The 20,348-nt window shown below is 44.1% G+C and overlaps 2 protein-coding genes across 2 annotated transcripts in view; both read right to left on the bottom strand.

The window, feature by feature from the left end:
- LOC146061613 (uncharacterized) overlaps positions 1 to 10,855 on the bottom strand; it is a 39,455-nt gene extending 28,600 nt beyond the window's left edge. Inside the window, exon 1 of the mRNA XM_083174474.1 lies at positions 10,278 to 10,855. The gene's annotated coding sequence lies outside the window, so the exon portion shown is untranslated. The remainder of the gene's footprint in view (positions 1 to 10,277) is intronic.
- The window catches only part of LOC146059475 (uncharacterized), a 105,292-nt gene that overhangs the window by 51,730 nt on the left and 33,214 nt on the right, over positions 1 to 20,348 (bottom strand). The window lies entirely within an intron of this gene.

The raw sequence follows: 20,348 nt of genomic DNA, 5'->3' as shown, positions 1-20,348 counted from the left end.
TTGATAAACATAGCAGCGCTGGCAATAGGGAATGGCTCAATGAGATCCAATAATTGACTGGAATTAGCAACTTGAATCCATCAGAATGAGACCATGATTCAGATTTAGCACCTGAAGCCAGGAACAAACAAGTAGAACTTAAGAACAAAATGAAATTAGACTGAAATAGAGAACTCAGAACTGAGACTAGGAGGTACATTTACTAATATGTGATATTGTGTTCGATTTTATTTTCAATTTAAATTGACTGAAATCAAATCAAACTTCTTTTTCACTCTTTGAATCCGGGATTTTCTAATACCCCTTTCAGACCGCATTTATAAGCCGGTATTTTGCAATTTTTTAACTGTTTTAAAATGGTTAAAAATATGTGCGGTCTGAAAGGTGCAGAGTGAATTTACCGTTTCCAAAAATCCGGTATTTGTAAACGGTAAGAAAATGATGGAGGCATTTTCATCCCGGAGAGTGGGGGTTTGCTTGGAAATGCCTCCATCCGGGGAGGGGGGGGGGACAGACCTTAATCCGGCCCTGCACAGAGGGCATAGGGTGTAAGCTTACCCCGGTGGGTAGTGAAGGTACAAAAACTGTAGAATTGAGGGACAAAAACGACATTTAAATGGTAAAATACAGTTTCAAATATGCAGTGTAAAAGGGTTTTAAGCTGTCTGACCCGTTTTTTTTTTAAACGTTTAAAAATACCGGGTCGATGCCATTTTTGCCGTGTGAATGCAGCATAATATTAAATTTCACATTACACTTTAAAGTTCAATGTCAATTTTGTCTAGTGATTTTGTTTTTTGTTTAGGATATTAATTTCAAAATCACCTATAAAATCTAAGGCAAAATTGCATACAAAATTTAATAAAAAGTATTCACTTATTCCTATTGGTCCAACTATATCACATGCAAGAAGATGCTGTGGTTTCTCTAATTCTGGTTTGTGTATAACTCCGATTCTGGGCCACCTGCGCATGCACAGGATCTGTTCTGAGCATGGGCAGAACGGGCTCCGCATCATTGCTCAAATTGCCCTCTAAGCTACAGCCTGTTACCGTTTGGGGGTGGGAAATACAAAAACATGGTAGCCCTACTGCATCCATCCCTGAGTTAGGCATGTCTTGCCTACAGCCACTGTGAGCCACATGTTTGGATCGCTTTTTTAAGAGATGTGCAAAGAACTTGAATTGTTTCTTGATTACTTTTATCATCCAAAATCATGAAATATAGACCTGTCCCATAGAGCCTTTACAGTATTAATATCTGTCCAATTGAATTGACCGATAATATGACGATTGGAGATGCAATTTTGCATTTTGAGAATATGCAATATGATTTCAAAACCCTTGAACAGTACCGAGACATCCAGCGGATTAATTGCAAAGGCACAACAACTGCATACGGGTGCGGATCATTAGGTCTACCGCATGTATACGGGTGTGGATCATTAGGTCTACCGCATGTATACGGGTGTGGATCATTAGGTCTACCGCATGTATACGGGTGTGGATCATTAGGTCTACTGCATGTTGGTCGACAGTCATTAGGTTAACACCACTCAGGTGACATGCTGAAAGGTCGACTTGGGAAAAGATTGACAGATCATTAGGTCGACACAGGCATTAGGTTGACATGGGCAAGATTGACTGTCAAAAAGTCGCATAGCTTGTTGCTTACATGCTGTCAACCAATCGACCATATCCCCTGCATACACAACCCAGCGCATATTGAAGTGAACAGTAACACAGCATGGCATCCTGAAAAGAGATGCCAATGACAAAGTGCTTGAGTACAGATTCACTGGCACACTCAGAGACATGCCCCCAAAAGGATCATAACGCTCCTGGATTTTTGCCAACACTCCCCCATCATTGCTCACAAACTGTCAATCAATCTGCATAAAGATAAATGCTGCAAGTGGCATCCTGACTAGATTTTGGCACATGTGCTTTATTGCTAAAACTTTGGCATAGCATCAATCACCTCTACTTTTGTAGGCATAGTCATCATAATGAAGGTTTAAGGAATGGAATGTTGGGTACAAGCTAACACTGCCTGTCTGCATTAGCCTAACACTGTACTTTGAGAAGTCTTTATAAAAAAAACTTTTGTGTTCACTTTTCAAAAAAATGTTAGTAGATCTGAGAATCCAATGTTCCTCACTGTGAAAGTACTTATGTTTTGCCATGATTATGAGTACGATTTGATTTTATATTCGATTTAACATTCGATTTTTCCTTTAGTAAATTTCAAAATGAAAAATTGAATGCAAATCCAATGCAAAATCACGCAAAATTGAACATTAGTAAATATACTCCTAGAGATGGGAACTTTTGCTGTTACAGTATTTAGACTGGATCACACAGCTTCCAGTTTGCAGACCAGGTGATAATCAAATAGGGTGGCCAATCCCGGGAACGGGATCAGCGGGATCCCGGAATTTGGCCTCCAATCCCGGGATTTGGCGTTTCCAATCCCGGGATTTCGGGACTAGACTGCGCATGCGCAGTCTAATGCCGGGTAGCGTCTGAGCATCGCTCAGACACTGCCCGGCTTCCCATGTACGCGGCACTGCGGCCCTGCGCAGCGTGACGAGGTCATAGGTCACGCTGCGCAGGCCACACAGGCGCACAGACAGCCTAAGCCGGCTTTACCTACATTGTCCTGGCCGCATCCTGCACGGCTTTTGGAAACCCCGCCCACCCACCTCCCGGAGAACTCGCTTACCCACCTCCCGGAGAACTCGCTTACCCATCCTGCCCGGCTCCTGATGACCCCGCCCACCCACCTAGCTCCCGGCAACGTCACCATGACCAGCCACCCACCGGACTCCTGGCCGCATCTGCCCTGCCCTGTGACTGTGAGTAAACATGCGGGGCATTTTTTTTTTAGGGAAGCCAATCCCGGGATCCCGGGAATCCCGGGATTGAGCATTTTTCAATCCCGAATCCCGGGATTGTAAAAATGCCCCGGGATTGGCTTCCCTATAATCAAATGACTGTACATGCATATGGATCGTAGTATCCATCTTACTAAAAAATGCTGCTTCATTTTTTATCGCTGGCCGTACACAAGTGGATTGACATGAAGCCGTCATTTGGGGATGGAGACCGCCTATTTTCTGGGAGTGTCAGGAAAAACGCAGGCATTTGAAGGGAAGTCCTAAGTTATGCACAGACTGCACACACTGGAAAAATCATTGGAAGGTGAATGAGTTGCGAATAGATTTGCAGCTATACGCCAATCTGTGTAATTTTCATGAGCCAACCTCAAGTCTTGCACAGCAATTCGCAGGCTTGGAGAAGACGGAATTTCACTCTGTCTGGGCGCTTTTTACCTGAATGCAGGGCTCTGCAAAAAAGCAGCCATTCTACCAAGTCTGAATAACCCCCTTTGATTTGTGCAACTGAGGCTGGCATCCTAATGGAAAGATTCCCAAAAAGGGTCAGGTAAGTATATTTACTGTCCGAATGACCCCCCCCCCCCCACGAACCCTAATCCTCTTCTCTAGTGCTGAAATCTATCCACTGCACCTTGTCACCTAATTCTTACCCAACCCCCCCCCCCCCCCCTTTCTTGGAACCTGATCCCCATTCCTGCAGCCTAACCTGGCCTGCATACGCACTGATTGGGATTCCAGCTGTCAGTGTTCCAACTTCCGACATCGGCATCTTGATGCAGCACTGGTCTTCATATGACACTGCCTTCCCCTGTCACCCACTATTCTGTGACACCCTTGCACCCTATCTTGGTGCCCCTCTGTCCTCTTTTTACTGGATCTGCCCCTGTACCCTTGCATGACTTGCTGCGCTCACCATGCTTTGTGCTTGGTTTACCATTCCCATTTGTAGTCCACATAGATGGTAATGTATGAAGAAGTTAAAAAAAAAAAAATGGTGAAAACAGAATGAACTGTGTTTACCAATGTCATGTCGACTATTTACTTGTGTTGAACTTTTGTCAGTGTTGACCTACTGACAATGTCAACATGTCGACCTTTCTTGTGTCAACCTATTGTATGTCGACCTTTTGACTGTCTTTCTAGACACTGTAGACCTTTCAACTGCTTCCCATTGTAACACTGCAATGTAATAAGCTGAGGATCAACATGCACTTCTCCACAAGGATTTCTAATTATTAATGACAGCCTAATGCTTATGAATACTTCAAGCAGTGGTGTCAAACTCATGGTCCTCCAGCTGTTGTGGAAATACATGTCCCAGAATGCCCTGCCACAGTTTTAGAAATCCATTATATAAAATCTGTGGCAGGACATGCTGGGACATGTAGTTCCACAACAACTGGAGGGCCATGAGTTTGACATCACTGACTTAAAGGGATATTCACTTATGGGTACAGATAACACCATTGATTAACACCTTCATGAGATAACAGTCACTAGCAAAACAACGCTAAATTGAATTATCCCAATGCTCACATAAAAATTTACAGTGATGATGGTAAGCTATTCAAAAAAAGGTGAAGCAGGAGAAATTCATCTAAGTAATGTGAGAAAGTTCCTGGGGCTGAAAATGTTCAAGGGTCTATTATAAGAAGTGAAGGTGGTTCGGCCACTGCCATATAGGCATGTAGAACCCAAGGGTGGCTGGAAGGATAGTGGGTAACAAGTTACCGACTAGTGTAGGGGGCGCAGTAGATATGAGGTGCTTCGTCAAGCTGCAGTGTGGGTAGGGGGTAGTCAACCTCCTTCTGGGTGCAAGAAAAAAACAAGGGGATACACTGCGCTAACAATAATAAATGATAAATAACAGAAAGTGTGTGCCAATTGGGTGAAAAAATTACAAATGATTTAATTTATAAAAACATAGAACATTACGTGACGTGATAAAAATAAAACTAGGCAATAAAAAAAGAGGGGTAATGAAAAATAGTCCAGTTCATACGGTACCGTATTATTAAAACCACTGATGGGTGAGTCCGTTCCTATAATATCTCCTGGTTGATGACTAGGTAAAGTTGTATCCAATGTGTCCAGAGTTGCCCGCGGTAGGTGTTGTTTATGGAGTAATGCTCTCCTACATAGAGTAGAGAACCTCCGTCCGGCTTAAATCGTGGATGGGCCCTATTTTTCATTACCCCTCTTTTTTATTGTCTAATTTTTTTTTTTCATGTCACTGTTAATGCAGTTTTAATACTTATGATTAATGGCCAACCATGTGGTAAGCTGGTGTTATCATGTGCTTTATTAAGCCTATTTTTAAAAGGAGGCCTGGAGCTGCAGCTCTAATTGCCCCATTATTAATCTGGCCCTGGAGATAAGTCCTCTCTCTGGTGTTTTATCATTGTAAACTTCAGCAAAGGGGTAAGAAAGTAAGAGGTAAGGAATGGAGAATGGTAGAAGAAGCAGAAGATAAAGTGGGTGGTTTGGCTAAATGTAAAAAAAGGTGGATTGATGGAGGGATAAATATGATAAGAAGGGACAAGGGAGACAGGCAGCTCTATAAAGGAGAAAAAGGACAGAAGCAAGCAAAGGCAAGGGAGGTGTGTGTAAGGTGGTGAGCAGCAGCGGTACACATGGTGGTATGAATCTATACAATTTGTAAACAGAGAGCAAAACACAAAGTGGGAATCAGAAGAAGGTGAATGAGTGCTTAACATCAGATAAACTCATTAAAGGGGATTCAGGGGGTTTATCCCAGCCGTCCAGATGCAAGTTGGCATTTGATGCTACTCTTACAAAAAAGGGGAAAACAAATATGGTTTGTGTGTGTATATAATTATTGTTTATTATATAGCACCACAAGGGTTCAACAGTATTCTCCTGAGTGCAACAGTATTCTCCTGAGAGTTTCCCAGAGACTGACTCCAAGACTCCTGATTACGTGCTACAGTGAACCTCATCCTGCTGCTGACCAACACAGTCATCGACTCCCAGGTCGACTCTGCCATCATTGACTCCTAGGTTGACTTTGCCATCATCGACTCCCAGGTCGACTCTGCCATCATCGACTCCCAGATCGACTCTGCCATCATCGACTCCCAGGTCAACTCTGCCATCATCGACTCCCAGGTTGACACTGCCATGACCGACTCCCAGGTTGATTCTGCAACCATCACCAGCTCCTAGGCTGAAGAATACACTACCGGTTCCCTGACTGACAGTGCCCTCCACTGGCTCCCAGGCTGACATACCCTTCTGGTTTCCAGGCCAGACAGACTCTCTGGTGTCTCCCAGGCAAACATACCCTCCTGGCTCCTAGACCAGACAGACTCTCCATTGGCTTCCGGGCCAATGTACCCTCCTGGCTCCTAGGCCAGCGGCTCCCAGGTCATCAACAGCCCATGTCAGCTCCCAGGCCATCAATAGCCTGTGTCAGCTCCCAGGCCATCAACAGCCATGTTGGCTCCCAGGCCACCAACAGCCCATGTCGGCTCCCAGGCCATTAACAGCTGTGTTGGCTCCCAGGCTGTCAACAGCCCATGTAGGCTCCCAGGCTGTCAACTGCCATGTCGACTCCCAGGCCATCAAACAGTCAGTGTCGACTCCCAGGTCGTCAACACTCCTCCGACTCCCAGGTCATCAACACCCCTCCGGCTTCCAGGCCATCTGCAGTCTGTGTCGACTCCCAGGTCAACCTCACCGCTCCGGCTCCCAGGCCGTCTACAGTCCATGTCAACTTCCAGGTTGTCAACACCCCTCCAGCTTCCAGGCCATCTTCAGTCCTTGTCGACTCCCAGGTCATCAACACTCCTTCGGCTACCAAGCCAGTGTCATCTCTCCGGCCTCCCAGGCCAACGCAGACCAAGTACCAAGTTCCAAATTCCTCAGTTCCAAGCTCACTGCCATTAGTCACCGTCCATCTCCCATGACTGGCCAGATTGTGAGGGGTACCTTTACTAAAGCTTCTAAAAATGAAAAGTGGTGATGTTGCTGATAACAACCAATCAGATTCTGTCTATCATTTGTCTATTGCATCCTAGAAAAGGATAGATGGAATCTGATACGGGCAACATCATCTCTTTTAATAGCCATCCCTGCCCAGGACTGTTCAGCCCTATGCTGGATTTCCTGGGACTTTATTAAGTTTTTCCTCCTAATCATATATGCAGTAGAACAAAGCAGTGTCTTGCAACTCCCAATAATTGGATTTATGTCCAACTCCAAAACGAGGCCCTTTTTGTTATAAATTGGAAAATGTATTACTAAAGATGTTCAGAGAAGCCATCACATGACTGAATGGGATAAGGAGGAAGCCTCATACTCTACTAATTTAGTAAATCCTGGGTTTCTAACTTGGCATTTACAAGACAACTTTAAGATTAACGGGAAAGCTTTAGCCATGGCAGCTACACTAAAAACATATTAAGTGCATGCTCCAGTAACTGTTTAAGTGAATTCAATACATTTGCTCTGATGCTCATTTATAAAAAAAAATCACTGTATTTGTTACAAATGAGTCTTAAAGCAAATACCTTGAAGTGAATTACTGTAACTAGACTGCAGAGTATATTTCAACATTAGCATTTCCAGCATCTCCTAAATAAGTTTTGTTGGACATTGCCCTGTGTCGCCGAGAGGGGGGTACTTTTTACTCTTTCCCTGGTATGACAGAGGGGCCCAGGTCCTGCTACCATTTCCCTGTTGCAGAGAGCTAGGAATTGGGAGAGAGAGGACAGGCTCTCGCTGCAACAGCTTCTCTCTCCAGCCTAGCACATGCTGCTCAGTGGTGTGTGCAGAGCTGGGGAGAGAGGCAGGTGCAACAGTAGCCTGTCCTTTCTCTACCAATGCCGGTTACAAACACACCTGCACTCCCACTGTGCCACGCTCCCTTATTTTACCAGGGCCCCACCGACCTTTCGCATGTGGCATGGTGTACGGAATGCTGTGTACTAGGCATATGTCTACCTAAGAAATTTAAACTTTCACTATTGCAATGATCTATAAATAATTTGGAGCATTAAAATGCAGTAGATAAAGGGGATATTTGTTTATGTAGCAATATGTGATTGTAATATTGATCAGGTGATCAAATTGAATATATTTTATTTTGATTAATGCAGAAAATAAATTATGAATGTATTTTTCATTTTTTATATACTATGTTGCACTAGATGTCGTTTTTTAAAGTTCCCTCAGGATTCTTGTGGATTGCCTTACGAAGTGATAGACCTTTTACATGCCATTTGCAATTTATGTACATGTGAGTGCATCCATATACCATTACATTGGCTAATTGTGGATACAATATTTGCACTATGGTCTGTTTTTCTTCTAAATCTAGGGCCATCTAAAGTGACCCACACATTCAATTGTGTAAGTGTATTTTTTGCATGTATTTCTCGCCAGGGTTTCACAATACCTATTTTCTTGTACATGTCTTCACAAACCGACTTGGTGAAGGTTCATTTGTGATAACCTAGGCTGAAAGTCACAAGGGTGCGCTATAGATTAACCAGTTGTTAGTGTAGTATAGAAGAAGTTTTTGTACCTGCGCACTGAATCTATTTGTGTTTTCTTTGACTAGCAGCTGCACTTTGAACGGATGACTGGGTCCGTTTGTACAAGATACTGGAATGGGTGGTGGTGCCGCGCTCTGTCACTGAAAATCTACAGATGTTTGATAAAATTATGTTCTTTATTTGTTTTACAAATGTAGCTTTTATACATAGAGCAATTGGCCTTTTCAATACACTGTTCAGTCAATTGGCTGAAAAGAGTGCATTCCTTCAAGGTCAATAGATATATTTTACAAAGTGGTACATGAATGTTGTGCCTGAATTACACAATAGCAGAATACAATTAAACGAAAATTAAATAAATTGGGTCATGGATTGGATGTCCAATAAATTGTATGGTGTGTATACTCAAGTTGGATATGCACACAATTAAGTGGTAATTCCTGAAAAAAGTTTACACAGTCTTGCAATGTGAAGCGGCGTCCCGCTATTTGTAATCCTTTATGATTTGAGATGCTTCCTAAAAAGGAAATGATGATACCTGTGCGCGCGGTGCTTCGTGTTCGGGAGCGTTTTTTCCTAAGCTGAGGTTGCTGGGGATCCCTGGGTCCCGGACTGGGTGTGCTACGTCTGTGTACTGTAGAGCACCGGCAGCTCCGTGTGTAACATGGCTAACCGGGCTTCAGTGAATGCAGACGCTGCTCCCTGTCTTGGCGAGGTGTCGTGGCTCACCGTTTCAGGATGTGGAGTCCTTCGTGGTGACCGCTTACCTCTCGGACAGGACCCTGCTGGCTCGCCCTGCTCCCCCTCCTGTTTGATACTCACCACTGCCGGTACACTTGCTCCGTGTCAGTCTCTCTCCGTCTTCCGTTAAGTGGCGGCGTGTGCACCCACCGCTCACCTACTTGTGGGGTTCTCACAGGTCTCTTGGTCGGCATGAAGTGTCAGTGGTCATTGGTATGTACCCTCCAATGCGTTTCGGCTTTTGCCTTCTTCTAGCTTCACATTGCAAGACTGTGTAAACTTTTTTTCAGGAATTACCACTTAATTGTGTGCATATCCAACTTGAGTGTACACACCATACAATTTATTGGACATCCAATCCATGACCCAATTTATTTAATTCTTCAACATTTTTTCTATTTTCACATTTTTCTCGTTTAATTGTATTCTGCTATTGTGTAATTCAGGCACAACATTCATGTACCACTTTGTAAATCATATCTATTGACCTTGAAGGAATGCACTCTTTTCAGCCAATTGACTGAGCAGTGAATTGAAAAGGCCAATTGCTCTATGTATAAAAGCTACATTTGTAAAACAAATAAAGAACATCATTTTATCAAACATCTGTAGAATTTCAGTGACAGAGCGCGGCACCACCACCCATTCCAGTTGTTAGTGTAGGACTTGCAGTGAAATGGGGTCGCTTGGCGATGAGCTGCAAGCTTAAATGCATTGATCAATTCATGAACTAAAACCTTATTATTGTTTTGATCATTTGTATATTAAGGTGAGTTAGTTTATTATGCTGAGCCCCCTGTATTTGTATTTACTAGAGTGTGTGGTCACAGGCCACTGCACCCCAACCTGGGAAGTGTGGGTGCTATTTGCACTCCATTCGTAGTAATGACGAGTGTGTTGGTACTTCTCTATCTATCTATCTATCTATCTATCTATCTATATATATATATATATATATATATATATATATATATATATATATATAGGATGGAATAAGGATGGCACTCAGGAGTCTGTATAAAACGTGCTGTATTGAAGTGCAAAAAGGACCAACGTTTCGGGGTGTGAACACCTTTGTCAAGGTGCTAGTGAGAACAAATTAACAGTGAGGTGCTTACCTTATAAAGGAGTGAGAGAGATTGGGATTTGCGCCGTCCAGCGCCGATCACCTGTGGCCGCGCCTTCTCCCCGCTGGAAGGACAGGAGCTTTAGCCGGAAGGACGTCAGTGTATCCGCGTTCCTGAAGTGTCACTGGCTGTGTGGAATGCAAGACAGTTTTTACGGGGACTGGGTTGGAATGTAGCTGCGGCTGCGGCTGGCAGTCATCGGCTGCTGGACTTGGCGGATCCCTGATAAAGGAATCCAATCGTTAAAAACATCTATCAGAGACTGTATAAAAGTGACATTTGCACAACAAAACGTCCATTAATAAATGTGTGAGCAGGCGTGTGTCCATGACGTAATGTCATATAGTGGAACAGTGGACAGGGGATATGTTACGTCCCTATTCTGTCTGCATATGTGAACTAATAGTGGGCTGTGTTGCCTGCATAAATGTATAATGATGTGATGTGTGTTAATAGCACAGATAAAAACGGGTGATAGTGTGTGGGAATGTCTGGGGGTTCAACTGGAGCTGTTAACCCTCTGTGTACTGCATTGGTAATAAGGGCGGGATGTATTAAAATACATCGCCGCCCTTCGCGCCCCCCCCGCCGCGATGCCGCCGCATAAGTACTAACATATGCGGCTAGCATCGCGATGCGGTGACGGAGGCCCCCCGCGATACCTGTACTGTGGTCTGTGGGGGGTCTCCGTCACCTCCCAGCCGGCTTCTGCTGCCTACACGCCGGGGACAGCTAAGCAAGTTGTCCCCGGCGCTTCCTCCTCCCCCTGCAGCCGGAAGGACGTCCGGCTGCGTTGCTAGGGGAAGGAAGGGCTTACCTTCCGGGGTCATGGAGGACCTGCAAGAAGGTAAGCCCAAGGGAGGGGGGAAAGGGGGGGTCGGCGAGGCGGCAGGGTTGCGGCGAGGCGGCGGGCGGCGAAAAGAAGCCCATAGGCTTCTATAGGGTATCGCCACCCAAAGGTGGCGATACCCTGCCCCGCGATATCACTGCGAACGGGTTTTAGTACATAGGAAAATGCGGTAAAACGGGGGTTTTACCGCATTTTCCCTTTAGTACATCTCGCCCAGAGTCTTAAATATATATATTTATTGCAGCACCTATGGTTGTAAGGCAACCCTTCTAAGGGTCAAGGGTTGTGTGTTCCAAATTGTATCTAGACAATTATCCAACCAAGGCACAAGTGTCCACAACCTTCACTGACTCCTCCAACGGCGCCCAACAGGACACCATACAAATAGAGAGGACCAGTTGATTTCCCTATTCAATCATCACCCCTTTCCCATCAAGCAGAGGCATATGTGGTAAAAAATATGGTCAAGTGCACTTACCATTCGGACTGAGATCTCAACAACCAAGACCATTGTTACCGTGCTCCATCCTATCAGTGAGAATTGTTAATCTTTTTTATGTAATTGTTATATGTATGTATGTTGTTATAATTTTTTTTTTACCATTGAATTGACATAAAATATTTCAAAATATACCATTGTTTATTCATTGTGACTCCAGCGCTGCTTCTTTGTTGCTAGTGGGTTCCTTTCTCGTAAAGTACCCACAGGGATTGACTAACCCTGTACCCCAGCAGCTGCTCTTGGGGAAACAACTCATATAACAGGCGCTTAAAGGAACAGATACTGTGTTTTTGTGGTCTAACAATTGCTTACTTTAGTGGCTCAGGAAAAATGCCTATTTGCAGAGAGCTTTGAACTATTTTTGCAAATACAGGGCCGATTATATCCATGCACCCTATTAGCAGCTTAGGTAAGTTTAGATTTAGATATTCAAGTGATAGGTAAGTATAGATTTAGATATTCAAGTGATACCTCCCCCACTCACCTATCTGTAGTGTTAGAACGCGATTCAGATAAGGCGATATTCTGAACAGAGGGCCACAGGGGACTTAATTAGTACCTCATTCATGTGCTGGGCCACAGGGGACTTAATAGTACCTCATTCATTTTAATCTAATCATCTGTGCTGAACAAGGGATACCGTATACTTAAAACATGGACCATTGGTTGCTTAGAGGACCACGTTTGGGAACCATTGCTATAGAGGTTATATATACTTTAATCAGTTATGTGTATATTAAAAACATTTCACATGATAAAGATGAATGTTGTAGAAAAGCCAGCTGCAGATACAGTCTATTGGAGGGCCCCTTTAAAAACCATAGTGTCACAGGAAATAGGGAATACCTTATTATTTTTAGTGATTTGTTTCATCGTAATGATGTAATGACATATTTCTCTGTTTTCATTTCTAAAAATAACACGTCTTCAAATGTCTCATCTTCACAAGAAGGTTTAATATAGATTTATAGGGATTTTAAACCAATGTGAAATGCAAAACATATTGTGCATTTAAATGAACTGTGATATGATATATTGTACAAGGAAAATCAAGACTCAGAAATGCTGGCTTTAACTTACATTTATTGTGCCATGAGTGAGATGAAGTTGTCATCCATAATAGCCACAAGTGAGTGGTATAAAATGACATGATAATGACAGATGCCACATTATTTATTTTTAAATGAACACATTCTACATATTAATGGACCACATAGAAAATATAATGTTAATAATGTAATGTTTTCCAAGTGTATTTGGAAGGTGGTCTTTCTTAATGCAATTACTGCACTGTATAAAACGTAACGTAACAGTATTTATTTTATTATTATAGGGTAGTGGTTCCCAAACTGTGTGCCTAGGCACCCTTGGTGCATCAGGACCAGGGGCTGGCTGGTAACTTTTAGCCCAGGGGGCAAGTCCAAAGCACTGGCCCATAACCCCCCCCCCCCAGCAAAAATAAAATGTTGCCGCAAGTAGGCAGAGAATAATTTAGTAATACCGCTTTCACATTGCCTAAACGTTTTAAAAACCGGTATTTTGAAGCAGCATTTAAAACGGGCCTGAGCCTTCACATTGCAGTAGATTACCGTTTTAAATACCGTTTAAGTACCATTCACATCAGTCAACCCATTTAATCCCCTGAACACGTTTCAAGGCAGAATGTAGGGGACAGCCTATCACAGGTCTGTAATCTGTTGTTTTTACTAAATACCATTTCAGAGCCATTCTCACTGCATAAAAAACAGCTCTGAAACATGTAGGACTCTGCTTTTTAAAAGTTTTGAAATACCGGTTATCGGTACTTGTGTAGTTTCACGGCGCCACCGTGCGCACAGTGAAACTTTGAAACTTGGCAGTCTGCCAGACTCTCTGTTTACTGTGCGCGTGCCGCTCTAGCTGTTCTCAGTGCAGTGCGTGGCTGCTTTCCTTATGTAAGCTACGTTATCAGTGTAGCGCTGGGCAGCAGCAGTGCACCCAGTGCTGACAGGTCACTGTGGTACTACAACCTTTTCATACCCCCACTAACCACGTCGGCGTGGAGTTGATTTTATAAAGTGTGGTGAGCGCAGCGAGCCACCGAGCCCGAAGCGTGGCGAGCGCAGCCACCGAGCCCGAAGTGTGGCGAGGGGACGCGGATACCTGTGAAGCCCGCGAGGGGCTCGCTGCGCTCGCCACGCTTCGGGCTACGTGGCTCGCTGCGCTCGCCACACTTTATAGAATCGACTCCACGCCGACGTGGATAGTGGGGGTATGAAAAGGTCGTAGGACGCGTACCGCCGCCCCTCGCGGGCTCGCTGCACTCGCCACGCTTCGGGTTGGCGAGGATAGTGGAATTAACAAGGTCGACAGCTGTTACGTCGACTAGTGTCATTGTGAACAGGTTTAATAGTGTACCCCTAGACCCTACTAAATTTAGAGGTTTTACCGTCTAAATTTAGATGCCCGCATCTTAGCGGTTTGCAGGGAGTCTGGATTTAGACGTCTAAATCTAGACTTCTAAATTGCCGGAGGAGTCTAAATTGCCGGGTTGTCAGCGGTGCGCAGGACTGCCTATTTCACTGTGGAACTACAAGTACCACAGTGACCTGTCAGCGCTGGGTGCACTGCTGCTTCCCAGCGCTATGCTGATAACGTAGCTTACATAAGGAAAGCAACCACGCGCTGCGCTGAGAACAGCTAGAGCGGCACGCGCACAGTAAACACAGAGTCTGGCAGACTGCCAAATTTCAAAGTTTCACTGTGCGTGCGGTGGCGCCGTGAAACTACACAAGTAGCCGGTTATCTTTAACCGGTAAATGAACTCTGGTGCTTTCCCACTGCAACCTTAAATGTTTTGAAATGTAAAAAAACCCCCCTGCAATATACCGTTTAACAAGTGCGGTGTGAAAGGGGTATTAGAGGGCGAGGGCGGAGTTACGATCGCAATGCGTGATCAGCCAACAAAAAAAATCAAACATTTGCTCCATCAGAGGTGAGGGGGGTGGGAGCTGCTAAGGGCTGGGAACCCCCCCCTCCCCCTGTATAATAGTAATAACAGGACACCACAGGGTACTCCCCCTGCATAATACCAGGGCACCACAGGCTGCTCCTACTGCATAATAACAGGACACCACAGGCTGCTCCCCCTGCATATAAACAGGAGGACACCACAGGATGTATATGGCAGACATATTATATGACCACTGTCAGCAACACACTGGATGGAGCCGCGCTCACACTCTTCCTCTGCGGAGTGTTACACAGCACCCAGACTTACAGCAACAGCATCCCCCAACCACTCCTGGGCTCGCCTCCCCAGCACCAGTCCCCGCTCTCCACCAGTCCCCGCTCTCCTGTCCACAGCCTTACCTATCGCTATCAGCCTCCTCAGCATCCAGCACTGGCTAGGGGCTGACGTGATGGCTCCCCCTTGTGGTGGCTGTCCGGCTGCTTGGTTACTGCTCCTCCCCAGTCACCTCCTCCTCGCCGCCTCCCACTTCTCTGCCTTTTCCTGCGCCCACCCCGACTCTTTCCTAAACCCCACACGTCAGAAGCAGGGGTGGACAGAGTCAATGCCATGTGCACTGAGGACATGTCATTGGACAGGAGCATAAATGTTCTCCCTGTGCTCCAGATTGAATGTTTATTCAGTCTTCAGAGTCCATCGCAGAAGAGCAGAAATCGATATTCAGCAACTTCCACACTTCTGCACATGCGCAAGCCCTGAAACTGTGACAATAATCGATCACAGTTTCAGAGCCGGCGGGGGTGGGAATGGGCCGGAGCCATGGTGCTGCAGGGGCGGGACATAGCATTTTGAAGGAGCAGTTCGGACAACACAGACATTTCTGGATCGCTTGCCGATACATCACAGGGAAAGACCCAGCAAGCAGTGCAACCTGTACCCCCCCCCCCCCCCCCACACACACACAGTATGACACTTGCAGTTTTGCAACTAACTCTGAATCCACGGTAGTGGATGTCTTAGACAATATGCCTGGCCAACGGCTGTTCACTGGTCCCCTTGGACAGAGCTGCTTTTCTAGCAGATCTATGTAACGCCTTCCGTTTGCAGAATTGGCGTTCAGTATTTCCTACATACAGGAAAGATGATAATTACTGTTAAATTTCTTCCCCGTAAAGGGGTGATGAAAACAGGGGCCTGTCAATAAATACCCACAGGTCACACAATTTCTAACAACCTTGTTTCCAGGGAGGTAAAAAAAATTCTCATTAGAGATCCTTAGGTCCATTATGTCCTTATGAACCAATCGGTCCCTCAGACTACTACTGTACCTCTATGGTAGCAAGTCATCAGATCTGTGTCTTGTAATTTCAGACACAGGTCTGACCGGACAATGGGCCAATGTTGTTTAGCCTTTTGATTTAGCAATGGGGACAAATGTGTGAAGGAATTATCCCATGTGAGTTTTGATTTAGACTTTTTCCTAGTTGTCGGCCTCAATAAGGTGCCTTTTGACAAACAGATCGCTTTGTTTTTCATAATATTCAATGTTTGGGGCTCGTAAGCCCTCTCGAGGAATTTTTTAACCCTTATCTCTAGCACAGTGCCTCTACATGGTCGCTGTTTATTCTCAAAACCCTTAAAAACTTTCTATAAGGGAGAGAATCTTTGGTGGCTCACTAGATGCCATTAACAGGTTATTCTTGATAGTGGGTTTCGAAAAAAGTTTTGTTGCTACCTTGTTGTGATGTTTGAAAATAGTGACATCCAGATAATGACACCACTCGATCTCCAGCATGCACTACGGAGGGCACTGGGCACGTATTATATTATTCAGAGTACTGGGGTCTGCTGCATATATACATATATTTTTTTTAAAGAAAAAGTACTGATATGGCGCTTCCTTAAGAATTAATGTCTTTGAGCTGTGTCTTAGTAGTCTGTTGGTCTGATAACATTCCCCGTCTTAATGGGTGGCAGCTATTGTTCTCCTTATGGACTGTTGTTGTACTGTCCGATTGGGTAATGTGCTAGAGAAAAGTGAGATTATCGCCCTCTAGTGTAATAATTTAGGTATTATTAATAGGAGGAATATATTATTGTTTGTACCAAATATTGGAGATACAGTATAATAGCATCAAAGTGGTTCCTTTGAACATCCCTCAGGAGGTAAGGAGGCCTGCGCATCTCAGTCACCGATAATAAAAATAATAAGAATAAGAATAACAATGCAGTTATTATTATTATTATTATTATTATTATTATTATTATTAATATTATGATGTTTTTAGACCAGACAAAAAACAGCCCACCAATCTTAACTGCTAATATTCAAGTTGTCTGTAAACCAATCGAGTGTTTACAGGTTTGGGGTAGAATTGAAAAAAAATAAATAGAAAAGAAGAGAAATCGTTTTATACATTTTTTTGCCACTTTCATGCATGGTCACATTTTTATTAATCTCTACAGCTGCTCAGAAAATAGTAAAGTGTAAAAGCTACCAGGACACAGAGACATATTTCAATGATACGTTCAAACCATTTAACTGGAATCTGGCTGTGATCTCATATTTTTTGGACAGAAAAAAAAAAAAGAATGAAACGAGGTCTGTGGCAGGGCATCATTCATTGCTAAGTTTTGATCATAGTTTATCCTGCACAAAATGCTATCCCAGCTGTTTTAAACCTACAGAACTTTAAACACCATTTACTAAAGAAACTTGTATTAGACAGTGAGTTTGTGTCCAATACGGACCAATTATTCTTTCCAGCTGCAAAAAAGATAATTATAAGCAATGCTAGTGTATCATAAAGATGAATGCAGTTCTATACCCTATTATGTGTGCTATTTCAAAGTGTAGAAACACCTAGAGACTGCTTCTGAGGTCTGAGTTGCACAGACTTGTGTTCACAGATGAGTTTGTACATGCATCAGTACATGCACAAATGAAAATGTATATATTTTTGTATATGTCCATCCTATTCAGAGATGGTGAATAAGGCAGTGACGATGTGATTGCATGTCACCACGTGACCTATTGCAATGTCACGGGAAGGTCTTAGACGTGTATTAAAAGCTCAGTGTGGTTTTGAGTCATACATAATGGAAAGGGAAGTCTGATTCTGATGCAGGGTTGTAAGTTAATCGCCAGATGCAAGTTTGAGTTTGGTGTTACCCTTTAAACGGCCAATGGGTCAGTCTCATGAGATTTTGCCACCAGCAGTATGCATACTCAGCATTCACTGGTGGGTCCCATCTCACAGGCTAACAGCAATGGCGGGTGAGCTATTGCTTGTCTAGCACAGGCTGAGCAGTACCATATGGGAGATGTCCTGTCCCATATTGCAGGTGATAGCAGGGTTAGAGCCGATCAACTTTGCAGCAGCAGGTGCACTGCAGAGCTGCACTGGAAGAGCAGCGATCACACTTGGATCCCGTTTTGAACTACACAGATGCTGCTTTACACTCAGATGCCCCTTCAGGGTTTGGAGTCTGGAAGCAGGCGTCTCCATTGTCTCCAGGACTATACCCCTGTTCTGATATACTGTATGTCTTGTACCTATCATGGGGCAGATATAAGTGCAGACTCCAATGATGATTTTCTATGACCATTTATTCCAGAACTATTGTGATCCTAGTTGTCTGATTACATTAGATGCAGGGTTTTATCTTGTAGGCAACTACCCAGCGATACTGTATTAGTGAATGCAACAGTACACAGTGTCAAATCACCATGAACAATACATAAGTAATTGAGGCTTACTTGCATCGTAATACAGAAATACCTATGAAATGCATTTCCATCAGAGGAAGACCAGAGTAACCTATAATGAAAATACTGTCTTAAATGCCATTGCTGCTTCATATTACTGCTCCACTCTGTGAATGCCTACATTGCCTCCCTGTTCCCTCTAGAACAAACTATCAACCAAAACAACAACAAAAAACATGAAAAATTCATATCGACCTTTGAGTGTCAACCATGTCAATGTCAACTTAAGCTTGTGTCGACCTTCTGTTTCAACCTAGTCACTGTCGACCATTAGTGGTTGACCTAGTGACTGTCGACCTAGTAATCGTGTATCACCATACCATAACTCACTATCTATCAGCAGCGGCCTCCTCTAGCATCTTTCAAAACGGACTGCTGTAAGGGGGCGGCCATTTTTCCCGGAGGAGGCTAGGAGTGCAAAGTAGATCTGCGGTCCCGACTCCCGGCCACGAACGCAGACAGGTAAGACAGGGGGGAAAGAGAGGGGGTGGGGGGAGCGGGAGAGGGGGCGCCAACATTTTGCAGCAGGGGGGAGGGGTCGCAAAATTTGGCGCTACGCCACTGCTATCTATCTATCTATCTAAAGTGGAACGTGATAAATCCTATCTGACATGTAACTGGCTGTCTTGTGAGTTTGAGGATTATTGATTGGTAGTTTATAACTCTCCACTTTGAAGGTGATTAAGACCTGCTCAGTGTGGGCTGAATTCGCTCCCCCTCCGATGTTAGGGGTTTGTGAATGCGCGAATATGCTCGTGTGCATCCCTCCGGATCGAACGCCTTCATTGAGTTTCACATTTACTAGGGCATTTGCTCCAGGATGGAAGAGCAGGGGGCAGATGCAGTGTACCACCCAGAATTTTATGGCCATGCCCACAAAAATGGCGGATGCGCCCATAGAAACGCTAGGTGTACCCAGTGAACGCAGATGTGTCAATGCCTCTTTGGGGTACCATTAAATGATTTCTCTCCCATGCGGATGTGTATGCGAATGCATCCGCTTGCATGCTAGCAATTGCCTTTGGGCGGCGGGGGGTGCAGGTGTTTGGCGGATCGGCGGGTGGTGTTTGCCTGCTCGCTAGACTGCTAATATACTGTATGCATGTAACGTATATAACATGTCTGAATCAGGCCCTTTTTCATTTTTCAGAGCTTAGTATATCTGCACCTTTATTTATTCAATATATTTCAAATGTTACTTCTACTGTATTTTGTTCTCAAATGGTAGTTAATATTGTGCTAATAAAACTTATTCGTGTTCTGGGAACTGCTTTCCTGTAACCCTAACTCACCTTTTAAAATTGCACAAAGCTGAATAGATGCACTAACACATAAAACTGCCATTTAACCAATATCCTCAATTAAGCTATATCTGTCTTGTACGCTCTGATGGGCTGAGGTTGGATGAAGGTCATGCACAATAGATAGAGTAGCCTTTTCTTGGAAGTCTTGGATTCCGTCCAGTGTTCCATAAGTGCAAGGTCTTGTGGGATTAAGTCAAAGTCTGTCTAAGTGAAGCCATTATCCCCAAACTGACATAAAGCACCTTTGTGAGTAAAGGTTACAAATGATTTTTTGTGCAACACTGCAGTGTTTTTTATGTTAAAAGGAAATGACAATTTTTGGATTTGTTAATGTGGCTTTAACTGGAATATTCGTGCTTATGTAGAGGTTTCATATCCCATATCTATGAAGCAATATTTGTCAAGACCTTCCATCACACTTCAATTTTGCAATGAGTAGCAATGTTGGTACAATAGACTTCATGGTCGACAGTCATTAGGTAGACACCGTTAGGTCTACATACTGGAAGGTCGACAGGGGTCTAGGTCGACATGGGTCAAGGTCGACATGTGTCTAGATCAACATGGTACAAGGTCGATAGGTGTCAAGGTCGACAGATGCGTTAGGTCGACAGTCAAAAGGTCAACATGGGGGTTTTCACAGTTTATTGACCCGGATGTCGACACGGACACAGTTTTAAGTAGACC

This window comes from Crinia signifera, chromosome 1 (assembly GCF_055691185.1).
Source record: "Crinia signifera chromosome 1, ASM5569118v1, whole genome shotgun sequence".
Lineage (NCBI taxonomy): Eukaryota > Metazoa > Chordata > Amphibia > Anura > Myobatrachidae > Crinia > Crinia signifera.
This window is presented reverse-complemented; position numbering and strand designations above follow the sequence as displayed.